We start from the raw sequence: 23,603 nt of genomic DNA on the forward strand, positions 1-23,603 counted from the left end.
GAGGACAGGCTGCCATCAGAAACACTCACTAATCACTTAAGTGGAGAACATTACTGCTCAGACCTGCCTGCTTGACTCCGCCGTGCTCTTTGTTGACTGCCTCGCTTTCTACTGAAGCTCAGTTGAAGTGATGGGCTGCTTGACGACGGAAGCGATGTACGTACCAAAAAAAAAAAAAAAGACCCCGCTCCGCTCCGCCGTGCTGATGAAATCCACTCCGTGGTCTATTGATCTTGCCTGCGGTTTGATTGATGCTGTCTTTAAAAATTCATTAGTTTGAGACGTCGGGAGGCTACGGGGCAGCAGGCGCGTCTGTACGACACATTTGTCTATGTTTACAGAAGCAAGAGCGTTCAGTCAGCAGCATGAGAAGGGGCCGACAGGGCCACGCGGGGCCCAATGAGTCATCCTGTCACTCAGACACTGATGTTTTACATGTACTCGCGCTCCTACGTTGTATTTATCTGCCTGTTTTCCTGGCGTGAGGCGCCACATCTGTTCCTGCTGATTGTTGCAGGTGGGAAAGGCAGCAACACAACACATCCTTCATCATAAGCTGTGAAATACATATGGATGTGATGGTCACATCCCTGAGTCTTCACCCGATAAATCAGCCGCAGGAAGCATCGTTTGAAATGCTACTGTTCACATTTCATATGTTTACATATTAAAATATAAAGGTGAAAACCATTAATAATACTAATGTTACTTTGCTTTCTAAAGTGAGAAGCGCCCAGGCAACAGTTGCTGCTCGATAACAGCCTCTTCACTCCCAGTGGTGGGGGCTTCAAACTCACCTCAGAGCAGGTTTATACATGAGCCAAAGATTTAATCAACCATGGATTCAGTAGAGACTTCGCCTGCTTCCCTGTAGCAGGACGCACGTGTGAGCATGACGCGTGCACCGCATACGCTGCTGTTACGTGCCGTCTCTGTCTGCAGCTCTTATTCATTACCATAAATTGGGAGGCCACTGCGGGGACGCTCCCAAATCGGTTCATGTGAAATAATAAGGCGTGTGAGCAGGGATGGCAAAAGAAGGGTTAATGGCCTGAAGGAGCTCACATGCTGTGGATAATGCTCTGAATGATGAGCGGGGCCATTAAGACGTTCCAATTAATGCTTGTTGTTCCCTGATAGCTGTGTTCTTCAATTAATGCTGAACAGAGCTCGGTCCAGGCCGTGTTTAATGGTGGACAGCGTGTCAGCAGGAGGGGGCTCTTATAGGTGATGGGAAACTACACACAAAGAGGAAGAAGGAAACCAGAGGCACAATAGGAGAGACGCTGCTGCGGCTACACATACGACGAGCGTCACTTTGAAATCCTACACCCACTCAGACACACATGCCCACGCGCTCCCACTTCCACCGAGCAGAAGGCGATCCCTGCAGTCTGCGCTCGCAGCTCCCCCTCAGTGGATTCTGGGTCAGGTTGCATTCAGCGGCAGAAGCAGAGGGAACGCCGGGACGCGGGGCGCCGCAGACCTGCTGCTGCTTTTTGAAGCAGGGAAACGAGGATTTATCTCTGCGTGAGCTTGCATCACCCCGTGCTCCACGCCCACTCCCACGCTGGAGTGGGGGACGAGTTCAGACACACCGATCCACTCGGGCTTTGTCAGCACAGACCAGAGCCCACGCTTTGTTCTCTGCTCGTGTGTGTGTGTGTGTGTGTGTGTGTGTGTGTGTGTGTGTGTGTGTGTGTGTGTGTGTGTGTGTGTGTGTGTGTTAATGCTGACACTCTGCGCTGCATGCTCCTGTTTCAGTGCTGATGCGCTCACATGTGTGACTGACATCATCACGGTGAGTAAAGCTGCACCTCTGGCTTTGGAGCTGGTGTGAGAACAGAAGACTGTAATCTCCCTTTTGCAAATAGGAACGCGCGTATCGTAGTCTCGGGGGTTGTGCAGACGTCCCCGGGGTGAAAGCGTCTGCTCGCCGTGCGTGTACCGACACTGATTAGTTTTGTAGAGGCGCCAGAATTCACCGTGTTCTTTCACACAGGTGAGAATTGAGCAACGACGCTCGTTCCGCACTTGTAGGAGCTGCAGCACTTGACACAGTTTTCTGTTGGACAATAAAAGCAGTCGTGGCCTGATATAGATGAGGACGGAGGTTTAATTTCGCTTGAGCTTCCGTTCATTGATTCACAGAGAAACTAATGAGGGCTGGAGCACACGGGTGATTAGCTCACAGCTTCCAGGGGCCTTTCGCTCCGCGCAGAATGAAATGACTTGCATCACTCTCTGTCCGGCTTTTTTAATGACTGTTTATTCACTCATTTGTTCTGCGTTTTAACCCATACGTGATGTTTAATAAATGCTAGCGTAAACCCATTGTTCTCCTGCTTCAGGCAGAGCCACTGGATGGGTTTCTACAAACTCAAACTACAAACCCCGAAAATTCAACTTTGACCCCACTTTTATCGAACCTGCATGTCCTAAATACAAAAAGAAACGAATGTGCATATCGTTAGCAAGTGAGAAAAGGATGTGTTGATACGTTTCTGCATCCAGAGCAGCAGTTGAGGATGAGCTGAGAGTTGTGCAACTGCCCAATCAGCGGTTCGAAACATGAAAGCAGCCTGGGTCACACATACCTTTTGTTAAGTGTAAAACCATCCACTCATATACAGACGCAGTGTTAATCTCACACGCTCTCTGAGTAATACGCCTCAGGAGCAGTGCGACAGCTCTGGGTTCAGGCTCACACCTTTTAATCACTGGCTCACGATTCCGCTGGGTTTAACGTGCTCTCTGAAGCTGCCAGCAGGGGTCCAGGTAGAAGGTTCGGTGGGGTGGTGTGAAACTCCATCCCTTTGTTGTTTCTTTGGTCTCACAGCCAGTTAATTATCATACTGCAGGGCTTCTGGGGGCCTGACGCCTAAATGACCAGGATTCCCTGTCGGCGGTGTCACATTAATTGTGAAGCGAATACCTGTCACTGTAAAAGGCAGTTTAATAAAAAAAATGTTTTTCATCCTACAAAGAGCGCGGGGGCATGAGAGATGGCACTGTGCCTGGGGCTCCTGCAGGCCCATGGGAGCCCGAACTGAAGCTGACGGTATAGAGTGGGGCAGGTTTGTGTTGAGCCTCCAGCTTTTATCTTAAACCACAGCTTTTTTAAACGGGCAATGGAACCGAGTGATTTGCATGACTGTAAGTGTTTCAAAGCCCGTGAATGTGTTCACTCCAGACACAGAGACTGTGACTAATATGTATAATGTACAGGCTGGGAGATGTGCACATAACCTTTTAAAATGACAGAGTCATTCCAGACGCTGGGCCTGTGTAAAAGCAGGACGCCGTCTGTGCAGATGCAGCGTGTTCCATCCTGACGCTGTAGTGCTGTTGTTAGCGCTGCACAACCAACCGTGCTAATTAACAGCGTTTCCTCCACGGCTGAGTGGAGCTGCTTGTCTCCGCTCCCGTCTCGGCCCCTTCGTTTCTTCCTCTGCTCTGTTCTCCATCACTTGACTCCGTCGGCTCCTCTCCTCTAGTTCGCTGGCAGGCTGTGCTGCTGCAGCTTGATTCTGTCCACGTTGGTTGGACTGGGTCCGTTCGTGACCTGCTCCCTGGACTCTGCATGTTCCCAGAATGTCTCTAACTGTATGGAATCTGCCTGTGTGTGTTTCAGCACATTGTTGTTGACCCTTCATCCACAATCACACCCAGGGGACTCGACTGCTGTCAAAGCCTGCTGCAGATCAAACAAATGAAATTACTGCACACCCACCTCACAACTGCTGCTTATTTGGTTGGTTGGTCAGGAGAGCATTTGGTTTGTTACAGTAGCAGTTAAATGGAGCAGTGAAATCGGTTAAACAATGTGTTTTGTAGTTGATGACCTGAAAATGACCAAATAAGAGTCACTCCTCTTTTTTTATATTTTTATAATAGTAAACAAGTGGACCAACAAAGCTGCACCAGCCAGAAGGCATTTACTGGATGAAGATCCAGAGCAGACACCATTCAAAATGTCACTGGGCATCAAACATGCTGTGAAGTGGTGTCTTGTGAACTTCATCCGTTGGGGTTAATTCAGTAATCTGACTTCACTGAGCCTAAAATTGGCTGTTTTTTGTAGCTGCAGCATGAAGGATCCAGCAAATCATTGTCCGCCAGACAGAGGCTGAGGCCGGCTATAAACCATCTCCACTCATCATCAGAGGCAGCGGTTTAATGAAGGAGCCACAAAATAGAAAATGACTGCTTCGCTTTTAGCCAGAGGCCGAATCTTCAGAACCACATGGAGTTCTTGATATGATTTAAAACAGTGGCAATTTGGTTAAAGAGCAAGGGAAGTGAGAATTCACAGTTTAAATTTAAGGTTATAGGAGGAGTTTTTCTACTTCTATTACTTCTATTTTCCTCCTTGAAACCTGAGCTAAACCCAAACTTAATGCTGTAACTTTCTGTGTTTCACAGCTCAGCTGCTGGAAATAGCTGATTTGGCCCAACAGTGTGAACACGAGGCTGACACAAGGTTCCGGTGACCTAATGCACAGACAGACACCTCTGAGGCACATGCATGGAGGCAGGGAAGGGAGTTACCATGTGACCCAAGACGTCGGTCCCCATGTGTGCAGCTTGAGTCCAACCCGTGACCTTGTCTGTTGTCCACATCTGGGGCCACGACTGGGGCTGTTTCTAAATAGGAATTCATTCATATTCATCCTGCCTGGACCGACAGATGACGCCCGACAAACTCTGACCTTGTGCAGTCGAGCGGAGGACGGTGATTATTTCCAGTGGTGAATCCGTCGTATCTTTGTTGATGCTTCTGCGCGAGTTCAAGACAGAGATTGAAGGTGACAACGATAGAAAGGCAGGTGAGGAACAACGTCAGGCTGCATAGTTTGTGCTGACCTGGACGCTTCCATCCGTCCATCCATCATCCGTCTGACGCCATCTTCATGTGGACACTTGCTCATGTCACTTAAGGGTCCTGTGACATGTTTGAGCACACGTCCGCTGGAGTTTACGTCTTTTCATCAGACAGGAGAGCATCGCGTGAATACAGTTATAACAATATAATGTTTAAATAGTTTTCCTGCTTGTTTGAGGCCTTCATTTGCTTGTGAGAGGTCCTGAGGGTTGATGGACCAGTCCCTGTGTAGCCGCAGTGAGAGCTCTGCCTGGATCCTCAGAGACAAGTCGATAATGTTGACCTCCGACACGCTTGTCCCTCATCAATGATCCTCCCTTTGATTGTCATGGACAGGATCTGAAGGCGCAGCTGGAGGAGACCTCAGAACTTGCTCCGCAGCGTCTTGAAGACGATGCTGCTCCATTGCCTCCGTCCTATGGTGACCTTCAGCCTTTGGATGGATTCCTCGCCCTGGTTTTGGGAAATGAAACAGTTTAAGTATCTTGGGATCTTGTTCACAAGTGAGGATATAGTAAAAGGCAGCTGGATGATGGTAAAACCAGGTCGTAAGGACTCAGGGTTGAACACACTTTGCTGCTAGTAAGCGCGTTTGACCTGTTTCTGTGATTCTCTGCTGGAGCCAGCGCCGTCTGGTTGGAGGAGCAAACACACGTATTGATGCATCTAAAAATTATTCAGTCGGTAATGACTTCTCTAGTTTATTCTTCTGTGGTGACTCAGCTGAAGCTAAAAAAAATCAATATACATCATCAGGCTTCCTCTTTTTTATATTATTGCAATTTATCTTCACCAAATACATTGACACATACTTAATAGAGAAATACATAATACAGCAGTTATTCCCACAGTGATGTGAAATATTCATGGTGACTCATGCTGGCCGCAGTAATGAGCGAGACGCCACATAAACAGGAAGAGAGAGGCGCCGAGGCCTCTCAGCGGTCCTCAGGCTCAGCACCTACAGTATATTCCAGCCCACTTACTTAATGCTCTGGTAGGTGGGAGCTGCAGTAAGTGGTTGTGACACACACCTGAAGATACGGACTCACCGTCATATTAGATGTCACCACAGGGAAAATGGTTTCAGCTCCTGTTCCTGTGATCCGCATCATTCCACGCTTCCACGTCCTCAGATCGTCGGCGATGTCTCCCGGTTAGAGTCTGCATCGTCAGCCGTCGATCCCACCGTGACGCATGGATGCAGAAAAAGCAGCGGCTTTCAGACGAGAGCCCGCGCGACGGGGTCGCGGTACTTTCCGTGGATGGATAATGAAAGGTGGATCGGGCCCGCTTCCTCCCTCGGAGGCATGACCGATCTGATGGCGCCGCAGCCCCTCTGTGGAAGATGCTTCTCTTCACCGGCGCATCCAGGCGCGAGGCCGGAGACTCAGGTGCACGGCGATCAGTGGAGCAGAGACGAGCTCCGCGTGTGATCTTTGACAGGGATTTACTATTTCTGACTGGGTTCAATGGATGTGTGTCCGTACTGGATGAGTGCGGTTTTGAGCATCCCCAGACTGTCCGTCAGACGTGTGCTCTTTTTTGTTGCGCTGCAGTAGAAAGCTCGCAATTGCTCCCTGTGTATCTGCACAGCTCCGTTGTGAGCGAACTGTCCCAGGAAGGAGCGCGTTCCCCGAGGGGGCGTCTGATCTGACTGCAGGCCGCTCCTGCAAGCTGAGCCCAGAGACTCGTGGGATGCGGAGAGGGCCCCTGTGGCCTCCCAGGGGTCTGTCACCGGAGAGTTCAAGCATCACTCAACAAAGAGAGATCTCCGTGTATCAGCCACAGGGAGAAATATTGAATAGATCAAGAAATGGATTTCAAGAATGTGACAAAAGTGAAATCAACTCAAGGAAAAGAAGCAATGAAATAAATATTTGCGATCTCAGCAGTGAAACACAAACTAAACAAGCGTTGTTGGTTTTACACTGTTTGCCCGCTGATGCAGAACGCGTTCCAGCCTGTAACTTAAAGCTCCGCTCCGAGTCACATTCCCAGGTCTGTGCTGGCTACGAATCCTCCCATGATCGCACATTTGGGCGTCTGCAGCGCTCGGCCCCGCCAAGCTTGTCACTCTGCTCAAATTGGGACGAGGAGGAGGAATCCGCCGCACTGTGGGACTAATTACTGTACTCGGACTGGCTGATATATAAACACTATAATGAGTCCAGTCCTTCCAGAGTGCGCTGCTGTTCGGTGTTATGACTCCAAGGCCCAGCAGACGCCAGGGATTTACTCCATCCAGGGCCCAGGAGAGAGCACTTTCATAGATAATGCGCATCACAGTCAGAAAACAATAACTGAGCTGACTTTCCTCCAGTCACACAAACAGTCCTTTCACGCCAAATATTAATTGTTTTTTTAGAAACCTTTCTTATATATTAAACACATATCTATCCTCTACACAGCGAGCTACTGCAAAACAATATGTACCTCCTTTTATTTTGGTGATCCTTCATCTTATTGCTGATATAATCTCATATTCATCCCGCCCTTGCATCAGAATGAAGGAGGTCCACCGTGCTTCACATGGCTGCCGCCTCCAGACAAAGCTCTGTCGGAGGATGTCACAGTGTGACGGGCCTGAATGCCTCTGCAGAGATTAGCCACGGCTTCGCTCCGTGGCAGAACCGGGGAAAAATGGAGGCAGCGCGTTTTAGTGACAGATGCCCGGCTGTCTCATATTGTCTCACACGGGACTTAACACATTTCGGGCCCCGCAGGATCTGACAAACAAACAACACCTCCTCTACAAACACACGCGCCCATCCATCAGCTGCTCCATAAGCAGGCCTCTTTTTCGATGTGAGTTTCTTCCTGTTTTCAAATGGGTCCCAGTCGTCGCTCCCGGTCCCACCTGAGGCGGGCAGCGCCGCTGAGCGCTTCCTGTTGGCTCCGTGGCCACGGCGCTCCTTCCAGCCCTCTCCATCCTGTTGTCTGCTCTCCCGCTCGGCGGTGAAGCTGCCCCGGCCAGCTGGTGGAGCTGGGCCGCTGCAGGCCTCCTTGGACCCTTATCAAGTATTGATGTCGAGCTTCCTGTGGCGACTGAATCACCGGAGAGGAGCTGTACGAGGCAGAGATGGAGGCTGGGAGGGAAATGGGCACACAAATTAAAAAGCTAGTTGCACTTTGTGATTTATAAACCACGCTCAAATCCCTGTCAGACGGTTACAGTTCATTTGCTTTAGATTTGACATTTCAACATATTTGCAGCAAATAAGGGATCAATTCTGCAAAACTGCTGATCCTATGCCTTTGTGTGATGACTAATAAGTCCAGCCTCATCAGCGGCAGGTGCTTTGGCAAATAAGTGTTAGAAACTAATCATAGCCGCTGACCTTTTCCAGTCCTGTCATGCTGCGCTTGGATAATCACCGTGCAGGCTGTTGTCAGGATGCATGGGTCATATGATGCACCCACTGGTCCAAACTGCCTCTGATGGGCCTTTGTCATTCACAATAGTTCCCAATATGGATGGGCGGCATTTGTTTCTGCTGGCCTGTGTGAGTCTGTGTGAAATGAAGCAGTCCTGCAGATTTCTGTCTTATGAGCTACTGACGCTCCACTGGTAGCTCACTGATGCATGCAGTCATATTAGCACATTAATAAGTCTGTGAATATCGTATGTGCAGTCACAAAGGCAATTGGCTCCTCTTTTTATTCCTAAAATCATTTAACACCTTGGAAACTAGCTCTTTGGAGAAATGAACAGTAAACAGTCCTCTATGTAAATGGCACAGAAAGTGCAAAGCAGCGCAGCTCCCCTCAGTGTGTTCCTAGCAGCTGCGCCTTTGGGAGCAGTTGCACATGCAGCGTTAGGCCAGTATGAACACTAGGTCATCTGTACAGTCAAGCTGTCACAGTGCAGGGGGCTGGTGGGAGCAGCAGACGCTAACTCAGCGCTGCAGACTGAACAGGGTTTCAATTCCCTCGATTGCTCCAGTCATTGGTAGAACTGCTACTCCCTGATGACTCAAGATCAAATTGTATTTTTGAACCCGCTGAGTTCGATTTTTCCCATTTTTCATGTGTTCAAGATAACAGTAGTTGTTGCAGTGAACATCAAATGAAAGCATATGCAGAGACCAGTGTTATAAAGGTGAGGCAAGGATATGATCTATTATCCTGTGGGAATAGGGAAATGACAAAAATTGAGAGGAAAGAGGAGGTTGTACTGTAGGACGATGCTGAGTGTGAAGAATAAATGATTTGATGATGTTCTTAACACCGATGGTGTCGACAAATGAAGACAAGGCTTAAGAGCTTAACTGCTGCTTCTTTGTACTAGGTTTCATTCAGATTCTTGCATAAATGAACTGTTTTGTTTGTCTTCAGCTGCTGTGTGTGTGTGTGTGTGTGTGTGTGTGTGTGTGTGTGTGTGTGTGTGTGTGTGTGTGTGTGTGTGTGTGTGTGTGTGTGTGTGTGTGTGTGTGCGCACACATAAGGCACTGATGCAGAGACCTGAATTCTCCAGGTGATGATAGACAGGCACTAAAAGGCTGATTACACTGAGTTAACATGCATAATTGCCATTTAGCCTCAGTGCACCCTTCACCTATTGAGGTCAGACATGTGCACACACACACACACACAGAATTATTGTTCAGCCAAGTCAAGCTTTATGTTACAGCTGGGGAATTTAGTATTTAGTACATTATTTTACATTACATTTTTATTTTCGTTTCACATAGTCAATAAAATATATTATTTAAAATGTTGGAAAATTAAACATTACAACCACTGTATTAGAGTCACTTTTTCATCAGGTCACGTGTGTAAATCAAACAAAGCACAGTAACCGCAATCAACTTTAATCATTGTTTTTAGCTGTTTGTTTTCATTGATATTCATGTAATTGTATAGACCCAGAGTTCTCACTATTCAGTTTACTGTGTCTGTTTGGTGTACTTTTATTTTGAAAGGATTTCATGCCAAGTTTTGGGATGATACTCACAGTAAGTGAATGCTCATTTGGACCCAGCTGAACCGCCTTGTTCCAGCAAAACCATAACTGTAATCAGCAAAAGCGCTGATTTATTGAGGGCCACGACTTTAATGAGCGACTGGTGGGATTTTTATGTTTGAGGGTTGAAAACTGTGTTCTGCCGCCAGGGTGAAGTCAGGCTTGTGCCTCTGTCTCCTCTCTGCAGCTCTGACAGTGCTGTCCTCCATCTCTGAAAATGTCAGTGCAGTAAAAGGCTCCACGCCGGCATCGAGCCAGGTGATGAGTGAGTGTCTGGGCTTGGAGACACTTTAATGAATGAATGCATCAGGACACGGCTCTCAGACTGCTCACACCCAAACATGCTCTTTGTTTGCCCCACACAGCTGGGGGTTCAGCTGCCCTGGACAGCAGGCCGAGGCCCCTCGGAGGCTGAGCCACAGTGTTTCTGGCAGGAGTTGAAGCTGGAGGCTGGTGCTGTGATTGTTGATTACTCCTTGTAGAAACACCGCTGCTTTCAGCGTAGTTAACCCTACGTGTGCGGCGGCGCCCGTTGTCATTTCTGGCTGCGAACCAATCACACCTGCTCTTCAAGGTGTATATTGGTTTTGTAGTTTAGCAGCTTCAACAGAAGACTACGGGGTGTGAAAATCCAAATGTTGAATATCTGACAATTTTATCAGAGCCAAATATAAAGATGAGGAGGTCAGATCTTCTTTCCAGTTTTGACATTGTGACACTGATTTTACCCCATATTACTTTAAAATTCCTCCCTGTGATCATATTCGTGTAGCTTCTTGGCTGTTTCAAGGCTTTGTCCTTTGAAGGCTTTGTGTTTGTGAAGCCTCCATCCGCTCTCCTGTGGTGAGTCACACTGAGCAGAGTAATCACGAAACATTGCATCCAGGGTGGAAGACAAACACACGAGCGTCTGCATCAGACTGATGTCAGGAATTCTCTCTCAGGGTTTTGTTTTCCTGCTGGGTGTAAATTTTCCACTATGACCACACAAATGGCACCTAGGGTGAAAATAATGAAATTAGCAGGAAGGACAGGGATGATCAGTAAATGCGACATCCAGCGTCAAAGCATTAGTGAAATGTACAGATATGTCACCGATTGTTGAGTCTGGGTTACAATTCTGATTCAGTGTATGATATTTATCATCATTAAACCTGCATTCGATTTTAAACCAGTACAATACAATGAGTCCTAGTAGACGTCCACCACAGCTGAACCTGGACTCTTCAACACTCTCCGTCTGCTTTTGAGACGACTTCTGGGAGCCAGATTCCAGCACGTGTCAGCAGGTTCAGCAGCATTAAAGTCTAAATTGACTCGTAACAGCTCATAGCAAAATGAAGTCATTACCACTAACAGCTTCTTAGAAATGTTCCTGATATAAACTGTGAGCAAAGGCGGAAAACGTGAATAGCCAACAGTATAGTACTTCTTCCTCTTGCATGATGTCAAACTCAATAACTGTGAATAAAGGGGCAAGGAATATGCTGTACATGTATGTCATGTAGCGGTAAATGCAGGTTCCCAAGGCACAGATGGTAGACAGGCAGGAAACTAAGAAGACAGTCAGACCAGCAGGAGAAGGGCAGAGAAAGGCAGCTATATCCGGCAGTCACGTATCTGTCACTATAAGTAGAATTTAAGCGCTTTCATTTCTGTTGGTTTATGACACAGGTCTGCGGCTTTAATGTGAAGGGTTGTACAGTACATGGTCAGTGATGCCGTGAACAGTGACAAGCTGACAACCACGAATTAACTTTACTGAATGTACTTTTATCGTGAAAGACACAAGTCAACACCGGTGACTTCTATACGCCATGATCTTACAGTGTGTTTACTGAGTCTTCGCTGTGAATGGAGCTGCTCAGCTCTGACTCACTGGGCCTCTGATGTCGGACTGAAACCTTGTCAAACAGAGGGAAGCTTTAATCACGCTGCCTGGGGTTGTCACCATATAAAGTACACGCATGCAGACGCACGCTGCACTGTAACCACATCACGCAGTGACTGAGCCACTTTGTGTGATCTGTAAAAGTCAGCGGGGTCCAACGGGGAGGTGACTGAGCTCCTCGGCTAAATCTGGGCTTCCATTAACCTGTTTGGCCGTGAGGTGCTTCCTGTCAGCCCCATCGCTGCTCTTCTGACTACACGGCCTGTGGGAAGCCCAGCGAGGGCTCTGGATGAACCCGGCTGACAGAGGGCCAGCTCCTGCACGTACGTCACGTTCGCCTCCTTAGAGTCTCACCCCCTACTGGATCCACATCAGGCTGCTGAATCACAGATGAATGGGAGCTGATGGGAGTTGACAGCCTGTCTTACGGCCTGTAGATATGCTAAATGTACTGGCTTCCACATGCTAACCTCGAGGTCAGGGGTCGTAGAGTACGTGACTACTGAAGCAAACGGAAGAGTAGGGAAGAAGTGTATGCAAACATGTACGTGCATGCTCTCAATGGATTTCCATAATTGAATTTACAGCAATAGATGCATGTGAGCACGTCGACGTTCCTACTGAACCTAGAGCAAAATACCAGACTGTAACAACTTGGACCACCATGTGCGAACGGGCACAGAAAGGCTTCATGCGGAGAAGGAAGTCTGAAACATGATGAGTAGCGACACTGAGCTTTTCTGCGATGGGGCTCAGCACCCTGCTGAACATGACACGTTTGGTTCTGGACGGGAAAGCGGGTCTGACAGATGAAGATGATGACGAGGCTTGTCACCATCGCTGTCGTCATGCACCAAAAACATTCAGTAGCCAGTTCTCTTCCCGAGTGATAACTGGTCTAGAGCTGCAGATTTTATGCAAAAGAGCGCTTTACTCTTATGGGCCGGACATATTATACTTCATTTCTTATCAAATATTATTTTGTGCAGCTTAATGTAACTGATGCAAGGAAAGAACGATTTGTTTGAAGTCTTTGAGTCTGTCTCTGTCACCTCCCTTTACACCTCCAGTGCATAAAAATATATAAACCCCACTCAAACCTCTGTCTTGTCTTCTGAATCATTCCAAATTGCTACAACTTGCTGCTGTTTGTAACAAAAACTCACTCCTGACAGAAAAAAAACCTCCCAGAGCCTGAACATTCTTAAAATGGGCCACCCGGCAGAGACAGAAAGGCTCCACTGTGCTGGAGCAAACTCCATTTTCTCTGTCCTCGTCGATGGAGCTTCTGCACTTGACACTGTCAACATGCAATCGTCCTCTCCGCCTTCAAATGACGGGGCCTAACTGACAGGCTGCTCCCGCTACGTGACATATAAAGGATATGCGATAGGTGCTGCCAGCAGGCAACAGGAGTTCCCCAGGACTCCATGCTGGGTCCTCTCATCTTCTCCCTCAGGACACGGACACTCGCTGTCTCACACTCGCTTGGCTTCTCCTGCCACTGCCGTGCTGACGACACCCATTTCTTCGTGTCACTCCCGTATTTGACACGCAGCAAACACGCCGTCTGCTCGCCGGGCTGACACCTTGGAGTCGATGCCGGGACGTGAACAGGACGGGGGCTAGACTGCACCTCTGTTGCCGACAGCACTACTGCGGTGCCAGCTGTGACAGCACCGAGCCACCATCACAGATGCTCCTCCTGTGCAAACATAACAGCGGTAGCTCGCTCCTGGATTTGCCTCTTCCTCAATAATGAGGTGGCCCAGGAGTTTATCGATGTGCTGTCCTCTCCTAGACTGTTGTCACTACCTGAGCCCCGCGTCTGTGCTCTTAGGCCTGTGGCTAATTGAAGGTGCTGCTGTCTGAGTGGCTGCAGCTTCATCTTTATTTTTCCCCCCGTTCTTCTTGCATCCACTTGAAAACCCAAACGCTGGCCCTGTGATGTGATAAAAGCTTTTGAACGGCAACAAACAGACCTCAGGTTGAAATTGAGGAGGCAAATAATTATACATAACTTGAAGAATCTAGCAGCATTAAAGTTAGGGGAACAGGCGATTACCTGCATGTCTTTACTGTTTTGAATGACTGGAAAGTTTTTTCTAACAGATTTTTATTTTTGCGCCATCTTGTCTCCATCTACAAAACTCTAAATGAATTTGGTTTGAGAGCCACATCAAGGATAGTAACAAGTGCATTCACACACAAAGGGATGACGACCGATCGATCACAGCACCTACAGCAAATACACCAGTAATACAGTAATACATCAGTGTCACGGACACAGGAAAAATCTTGATAATATGAAACTGTGGTTCAGTCAGCGTGTTTGTGGCATGTTGTTTATTGGTTCCCAGCTGTGCGGCTCCGTTGTCTAGGACGGGCACTGAAGGTCAGCTGCTCTTTGTCGTTCCAGTGTTCAACTGTGTGTGTCCTTTTTTCCTAAGTGCACCTTTGATGTCGGATGCTCCTGCTGTGACTTCACAGCTGATCAATTTTCATTTTTTTTGTCACATGTTAAAAGGTCAAAAGTGAAAACAATTGACACAAACAGATAATTATTAGCATCTGCTTTAAAAGCAACATCAATACCCAATAATTGTTTTACCTAATTATCAATAACATCTATGTAACGTGTCATGATGACAATATCCTACTTCTGCACATGTAAAGGGAATATTTCCAAAAAAAAAAATCATTGATGGCAGACTACATATGAGAGCAGATGCTCACTTCCTCCTGCGAGTCCGCTGGTTATAGGAAAGAATCCGTCAGAGTGATTTATCTCGCTGCCCTTCAGCCTGATGGCTTGTTTTTGTGTTGTAATTAAAAATGACACCTGGCACAGATTCCTCCACACGGTCGGCAATGGGTTCCTGTAGCACATCAGGCACCTTTGCTAAATAAAGCGACGCATTAAATGCTCCTGCTCGGCCAGCTGACACCGTGATTTGCATTGGCCTCCAGTTACTTTAAGCGGCCGCAGGAGCTTAGTATGAACGATAATCCCGTCTGGCAACAAGAACCAAGCGTGTCTCACACGTGTCCAAACTCACACAAACTGGATGACTGATTGTCCCTTAGAACCAGAATAGATCCTGTTCCTGATTAAGTGGGATGAACAAACCTGAGAGAGGCCGTTTAACGGAGGCTGGACCTCAAACAGCAGCTGCAGTGTTTCAGTGTTTGTATGAGCTGCTGCTTCCGTGTGGACTGAGTTATAGCGGTGCAGGTAATAGCTACAAACGCTGCAAAGCATCCTTTGCTTGGATTATAATGCAATTCAGTCCTGCAACGTTCTTTGAATGGGTCACGTTCTGCATTGATTAGGAGAAAGAAAGTGGTTATAAACACAGAGAATGCTGCTGTTCTTCTAGGACCAGATTTAATGGGAAACGATATTATTACATTTTATTGATGTGTTCTAGTTAAAAGATAATGTAGTCACGGTGGAATTCACAGACCGTGAACTGCCTTTAAAGTAAGTTTCTTAAATACTTTAAGTACAACCCAAAGACTCTTTAATAAACCACAAAACTGTGAAGAAGTTGATGATGCCAAACGTTTGATGTTCCTTTAAACTTCAAACAGTCACAGACAAAGAGCTGATGGATGGACTGAAGGAGAACATGCTGCAATCCCTCTGAAACGTCTTTCGCTGCTGTGAAGGAATGAAGAAATGATCACGACTTGTCAGAAGGGATTTTTATTACTTTCTCTTTGAACATCAACCATATTACTGTGACCTTCACTGTGTGTGTTCAGCCGAGCTGGTATTCAGGCGGAGAATGGAGGCTGCGTGTTCCTGGATAGTCATTTTGATGGGGTGCGTGTCTGAGCCAGACCGAAGCGCGAGGTGAACAAAAACAGGCCATTGAAAGAAAAACGCGGCATCCTTCACCGGCGTCTGAGAGCGGCGGTGACGGTTGAGCGAGCGGGATTCACCTCACAGGCACCGGTTTAATGAGGCCAGACAGTCGCTCAGCTCGCGGCGTGGAACCAAAAAGACAAACTGTCATTAATTAAAACCCAGGTTCAGTCGTTCAGGTGCACTGTGTTCATTAAGTCACTTGTTTGTAAATGGTTTGACGCGTTTTCATTAACCTGCCCGAGGAGGAGCCTTCATGAGCTCTCTGGGTTTGGGACAGCGGCTTTGATAACGCTTTATCAACACATGCTGATGCAGAAACTCATAACGCTCAATGCCAGATAACCCCACAGCCACTTTTCTTCCTGGCACAGTTTCGAGGAATGAAGTGAAGGTGAAGTGTGGCAGACGACTGGACAGACAGACAGACAGTGTTCCATACCAGAGTTGATCTATAAGTGAATTTAATGGGACAAAGCTGATTTTCCATTGCACCAACATCAACATGTTCTTTCTCATACACTTCATTTGATATGGTTTTTCATTCTCCGCTTTTGTCACCGGTTGCCAGGGAACGGCATCAGATGAACGGCGGGTCTTATCTTGTCACACTCCTAATTTCCTGTGGACCGGCTCTCCCCTGTGGCTGCTGTTCCCGTGACGATGGAGATGAAAAAGCGGGGAGGCGGCGCCGCTCCCGCCAGGACAACAATGCAGCCGCACACGGTGGAGAGTCCTGTAATGACTGTGTAAACAAATGTGGACCATATGGAGGCCTCCATCGCCACGGATACCGCCTGCTCAGCAAATACGTCTCACGTTTCACATGGAAATTCATCGGGACAGAGGGCGTGTTTTGATGTTTGTGTTCAAAAGCGGTGGCTCCTCATGCATGATGGTCCCGTTCCTCTCATCAGTGCAGCTACACAGCGGCGTGTGTCGTTGTTGTCAGGGGCTGTGCAGCGGGCGAGCCGCAGTCGCATTCAATGGATCTGCGCGGTGAATACTAGTTACAGCCTAAGACAGACAGCCCAGGTAATTTTAAATCCAGCCAGAGACAGATGGATGGAAGAGGCTGCTTTCAGAGCAGGCAGAGCCTGGAGTGAGTGAGCCGCTGGGTGATAAAAGCAGCATAATGGTTTTCCAGCTGTGATGCTTCCTGTGGATCAGCAGCAGGGAAACTGGGATTGAATAAAATTCATCAAGTGCAGCCCGATACTCTGCCACAATACTGAGAAAGAACTGGACATTTTGCAGTAATTTCACAGCGAAAAGAAGTATATTTACTCAAGCTTAAAGTACTCTAGAGTACAGCATATGATTTAGTGTTTTCTTTTTCTGTATCTAATGGTCGTGTATGTTTCTACTATAACAGAATCATGTGACTGCAACAGCATGTGGCTAATAGATAATTACAGGTCTGTGCAGCTCCTTGTTGCAACATTATAGTTGTGCAAGGTGAGCGTGTGCAGTGTGGATTTAATTAAAAGGAATTAAGTTAAGTAAATTAAAATTCATTTTATGTTAAATATGCGTTGCAGGATGTGTTGAATCACAGTTAAAGCATTTAACTTTATGTCAGAAAGTTGAGGTAATATTGACAAAAATCTATGTAAAACTGACTTGTCTGAAGTGTCTACTGCGATATCTTTATGATTAATCGAGTACGGGGTCTGAGCTTTTATTCCCCTCACAGCTGCAGACACTGACCTGCATGCACACAAGCATGCAACATGCGCTTTCAAGCATCGGCACTTCTCAGGACTCTCCTCGTGGCTCCATTGTTGTCGTTTTATATGCAGATTATTTTCCTCAGAAACGGCTGAAGTATCATATCGACATACCGTCTCATATTTTTCCTCCGATCGCTTCTGGATTATGCATCGCCTGAATTGAAAATGAGCAGGAGACATCTAAGTGAGCAACGAGTGTGGTGCTTTTGAGTTGTTGTCACCTGAGGCAGCGCCGTCCACTTGTTCTTGCAGCGATCAGATGTCAGGAATGAGAAACGTATGACGTGTGCGTGTGTGTGCGTGAGCTGGAGCTCCTGCACCGATTGCAATCTGTTACAGCACACAACTCTGCAATTCAATTAGTCAGAGCCTATTCCCATGTTAACCAATGAACTGTGCATCCAGGCCGAGCCCTGCACCGCGGAGTCCATGTGAGGATAAATCAAACGTGAACAATCAGTCTCGCTTCCAAACAGCCTAATTGCTGTTTCTTTACTTTTTCCTGTCCAGATGCATGTGTGAACCTATGGAGTGACTTACCAAGGAACAACGTCCTGATCTTCAGGTGGATGGTTGAAACAAACATAATGCGCTTCATCTCTTCATAATCAGGTTTTTATCCGCTCAAGCCCAACTAACGAGACCATTCTGCAGTAATCAGATGCACTTTTGTTCATGGAAGTGTGAACTGGCTTTAGTTGTTCCAATGTTCCATCTTCCACCCCTACATTTTCTCCACTTACCTCCTTGTTGAAATTGCCTCATCCGGTTCCCACACCTGAGCTTGCGGCCTCATCAGCAAACAGGTTCATTAAGTCATGGCAGCGCTTGCATAGACTCAACGAATGATGGGTCTGAGTTGACGCCAGCATTATGCATTCAGCTCACTCGTTCATGCCTTCAATGCACCGTGGCGTCATTACCCGTGTTTGTTTGTGTTTATCTCTCCCGGCCCCTATTGGCTTTTTCACCAATCTGAAACCCCATTGTTGTTTGCATGCCGATCATCAGCGCCGCAGCTCCGATTTTGTGCGTGAGGAAAGATATGTCCTGCGAGTATAGGCTCAATATCTGATAAAACTGTAGTTAGGGTTGGGTTTTACTTTACTCTAAACCTCAGCGGAGAGGAGCAGCTTCATCTGTATTCAGGCTGGAGCCTCGCTGCATTTACCATTCGGGTTTGTTGTCTTCCCTGATGTTTATGGCCTAAAATGTAGTTTTTGTATTTATTTCCAGGAAACAGCTCAGATAGAGGCCTGAATAGAACAATGTTAACTCCTAGGAAAGTCTGACACTGTGAATATGTCCAAATAGTTTTATAGTAATAGTGATAGCAAAAATTCAGGGTGTATTGATAAAGATATAAATTATAGATGCCTCTGCTTTACTGCAGCTCACCTCCTGTGACTCTTAAATGGCCTTAAATGCTTATTCTAGACATTTCTCCCACTGCTCCGAGAAAACATGGGCCTCCTCCATCCACTGCTGCTGTGCCAGGTCTTTTAATGCTCCCATTCACATAACATGCCATCGCCGGCTAACACCACGCATTGACATGTGCTAATCGTCTGTCCGGCCCCTGTTCACACACCTGTCCATCACGTCGGAGTATCTGATCGCCTGCTGGTGGCCCCCATTCATTCGCGCCTGCTTCCTGCAGCCGCGTCCGTCATTCGCACCCGCTTTCCGCACCCTCGCCCCGCTCGGCTGCCGCTCGCACTCGCACCAATTTCAATTTCAATCTCGACATCAGCTTTTATCTGCGCTGCGAATTGACCGTATCTCTGCATGCGAGTGTTGCTACAGCCTCTTATTACCAACCCCGGCTTCTGCTGCCACTCTCTCCTTCTATCTACTCTCTATTGATCCTGTTTGTTCTCTTATTATCAATCCTAGTTCCTTTCAAATTGGGTTTTATTTTTACAGTTCTGACCATCAATTCTGTTGGTTATGGCGATATTTTCACAAAACAATTTCACAGCTCTAATAAAAGTTTCATGCGCTCATTGTGTGTGTGTGTGTGTGTGTGTGTGTGTGTGTGTGCAGACATACTCTACTCTAGGTATATACTGTAGAGGCTAGAGGACAGATGTTGTGCTCTGCGATACTTCTTACAGCACTGAACCCAGCAGCAGAATAATTACCCCATAACAGCGGTGGAAAGATTGTGTTCTAGGCTCATTGCCCAGCGGCGTGCTGTTCTATCCCTAGGGATGAAGGGAACCTCCATATGCCCCACAAGCAGAACATTATAGACTTCATAATGGATTTGCCTGTCAAGGTTTGTGTGTTGGTGGATGTTGGTTCAACAGCTGCCCAAAGCCTTCGTTTCCCTTGAGAGGTGGTTCAGCGTAGAGCGGTGCAGCTTGGGTTCGAGGACGCCCATTGGCCTCTTACTGTCCACATACGTCTGATCTTAGTTGTGTTGCTTCCTCCGCCTCCTTTGTCAGCCGAGCGTGTTCTTTTCTGGCCACTGACGCATCCTGTGATAAATTACACTGCTGCTTTATTCTAGTGTATCCTCAGAAAGACATGACAGCTCTATGAAAAACATAATGAAAATGATGTATTATGTTTTATTTGACCCTACATCTCAATAATAAAGTATACTGTGATATAGAGGAACTAATAAACGTCTCGATACAGTAAGAAGTGGGTCAGCTTCCTTACTTGGGTGAATTTTGCATTCAGTGAACAGTCTGTTTTAAATTTAAATCTGTTTTATTTAATTTGGTTCATCATTCAATTAAAACTCATATAAAGCTGCAGATGCCCAGAAGCAGTTCAGTGATTTAGCCGTAATTCAGTTAAAGGAAAGATAAAAAAAAAACCAACAATGTTCAAATGATCTTGGACTCAACACCTACAGTAAACATGGTTCCACTAATTATTAGCATCTCTGTAATTTAACACATCTCTCTGGTCTTATGTTGCTCAAGCCTAGAAGATGCCATCAGTGTCAGTGTTTAAGTGGTTCTGGGTTGCTGTATTTCAGCCTGGGAGGCGTATTTGTTGAGTAAACAGTCTTTGTTGTCTCAGTTTGTCTTCGTTTCTGCTCTATTGCTTGTCTTGTTCAAGTCTGGCCCTCCAGCGGTTTTCTACCATGTGTTTTTTAAAGACAGATTCCAATGTTTCATTACCATCAGCCGTGACGTTATGTTTTATTCATCATCTCTCTTATAAGCAGCGCCACTGCCCAGCTCCTCAGCTAATCAGGATACTGGTGTCGGAGTGTGTTCCATCATTAGCTTCACCTGTGACAGCGCTCGTTTAGCCACAAATACTCCGTGGCTCTGATGAGGTGTGATCACAGCAACCCTGCATCTGTAGCCGCGAGGTGAAAGATTGAGATCTGCTCCTCAAATCATGTCCATCATCATCGCTCTGCTGTTGGTGTCAACTAGGGAACCGTCACCAGGCCCTAATTGGCAATCAGGGATGACTGCAGTGCTGCTGTGAGAGCGTGTTGAAGAGACAAGCAGGAATGCAGACACTTTGTTTCCTGTGTTTCACTCGGCGCCTTTGAAGCACACTGTTGACTTTGACCCTGGCAGGAACCGATTCCCTCCTTTTCTTAAATCTGATGCAATCCTTATGCAGGAATGGAGGTCTTCTCTCTGTGGTGTATGGTATGTGGTATGAGGTCATTACAGGAAATTATAGAGAGACTCATCCAAAAGAATTCATTCATATTTCTGCAGTTGACATTATTTGTCAGAATTGTGAGAATATTTCCTTTATTGTTGCTGCACAAGAATAGATTTTGGTTGAATCTGGTTCCTGCTGCCTCCTATCTCTGCTTCCACTGAACATTACCTCTTAACTGTTCGCTGGATATAAAGATAATTTGTAAAAACGGTACGGGCGCTTTGCGAGTTTCACTTACGCTGGTCCCTATTAACTTAATTTATATCAGTCGGCTTCTCTGATCTCCAGTATTCTTATCAGTCGGTGGCTCTGAGCCAGTTGGTTCTGTTTAACTAACTGGGTTAAAATGAGAGCCTGAACGCTTTGTACTCGGTTCCGTTTTGTTACGATTAAACCCTAAACATAAACTCTGCTCACAAACAAATCGTGTAACCAGGTTGCTGCTATAAAAAGCAATGGCCTCCTGCATTTTATGGCACGCTTTATAAAACATGTTAGAGAGATCAGAGGACAGATAAGTCAGTCAGATAAGTCTGACTGATTTAGACCAATATTTCCAAAAAACCTTTTCACATTCATAATATACCTGCTATCTGCATCAAAAGCTAACTGAGCTTGTTTGTTTTAGCTAGTTTCTAGTAGGAACTGGTGGGATCATAATGCAGCATTCCTAGTGTCTTGAAAGAAAGCTCTGTAGCCAAGTGCATAACAAACATCTGTCACTGTCCAGGGTCCTGATGCTTAATATTTAATACTTGCATCAGCAGTCTGCAGATTTGCACAGACCATTAGTGATAAGTCAAGCTAGAAACTTCCCTGGCTCTGGCCACCATCAAAGCCAAACCAGTAAAATGTAAAAAAAAATCCTTGTTTTGTCTTTATTCTCAGATTTTCTGCAAATAGGAGGCGAACTGAATGTTAAACTCCAAGACTAAGAAGAAATTAACGAGCCCTCAGTCCAAAGAAAGCTGCACTCAGCGACGCTGAGATCTCTGAACTCAATCACTGCTACTGTTTCTAATCTTTAAACTAATCTCAGGCTGGAATGGAGAGCGAGGACATGCTACGGCTGCCGCGCATTGCTTATATTAAAAGCTTCGCATTTCAGCCGCCTCTCATTCCCGACTTCGACCAAGAGTTTCTCAAAAGTGATTCACCCAAATGAACAACTTCACGGGAATCATTACTATCAGATTGTGTGAGCGCGTACGGCTGCTACTGTATCTTGAGTCTTTAAAGAATCAAGAGCTGAGAACAGGCAACGATAAGTGGATTGAACTGGGCTTATTCATCGTGCCGGCTCTGCTTTGTTAATCACATTGTGTTCTCATTCTGATACTCTAGACGCAGCTAATATCAGTGAGGGATTAATATCCAGGTCTCCTGTTTAATAAATGCTGCTGCTGTTGGCGAGTGGGTGGAAGGAGATTGTGAAAGTACTGCCACGTTAATGGTTAACAGTATTTAATTTGGTTGTACCGTACAATGCTAAGTGCTCATTATGCACGAGAGTGCTCTCATATAACTATAACTTGTGTTTGTTATGATCCGATATTTGCTGATATCATAATTATGAATCTTCTAACAGCAAATATTTGAAGCTTTTATTTAAGTACACAAACAATGATGGCAAATATTCTTATAATTAAGCTTAATTGAATGAGAAGTCAAGTCCCTGTTCCATGTCAACAGGAGCCTTTAAATGGAGCTGAACGCTTCTGTGAACTTCAAAGGCTGTCACAGACAGTGGGGAAGCGCTGCAGGCCGTCTGTGACAGCGTGTACAACAAGCGAGCGAAGCGCAAATCTCCCAAATATAAGGCTCGCTCAAAAGCAGATTCATGCATGTTTCATTATTTCTCGTGGAGCGTGAACCATCAACAGAAAGCGTGCAGCGCTGCCAGCGCACCGTGAGCACACAGCTGTGAAGGCGCTACATCGAGTCTCTATTATCTCAAGCACCCATAAATTAGGAGGCGGGGTCGCTTGTCTGTCAATTAAAGTCTCTAAAATAACAGTTGACTGTAATTGAATTAATTATTATACACACACACGCTTACACACGTAGAACCACGATTCAACAAAAGCTCAAAAATGACGAACAACTGAAGCTCGCAGATTAATTCAAAGTTCAGTTGCCGCCGGCTCCCGAGATGCTGTGATAAAGCAAACAAGAGCCAAGCAAGAAGATAAAAAATGAGTGGAGGCCCTCCCTCCGTTCCCCCTCAAGCTTTGTAATCTTTTAGCCCTAAAGTTTTCTTTTTTGCCTCCGAATCAGTGCCTCTTTTTCTCCCTCCCTCCTCTCCTCACTTGGGACTCACAGAGCTCCAGGATTAGATTAGCTATCATTTATAGCAGGCCTGGGAGGCTGTGAAGAGCAGACTCCATCAGATGGAGAGATAATGGTGCTTTATGATAGATCCTGGCTAATGAAATGCCACTGTCTGTAATGAGATCAGTGAAAAGTGAGCTTTTGACCTGCTGCAAAGGGCAGACGGCATGTGGGGAATATCTGCTGAGGACGTTCTCCGCGCTGAAGATTTCTGCCCTCTCACAATTCTGCTCTTCGCTTTGTCGCCCCTTAAACTCATGACAGAGTCATTTTTGATA

The sequence above is a fragment of the Betta splendens genome, chromosome 8 (assembly GCF_900634795.4).
Source record: "Betta splendens chromosome 8, fBetSpl5.4, whole genome shotgun sequence".
Taxonomy (NCBI): Eukaryota; Metazoa; Chordata; class Actinopteri; order Anabantiformes; family Osphronemidae; genus Betta; species Betta splendens.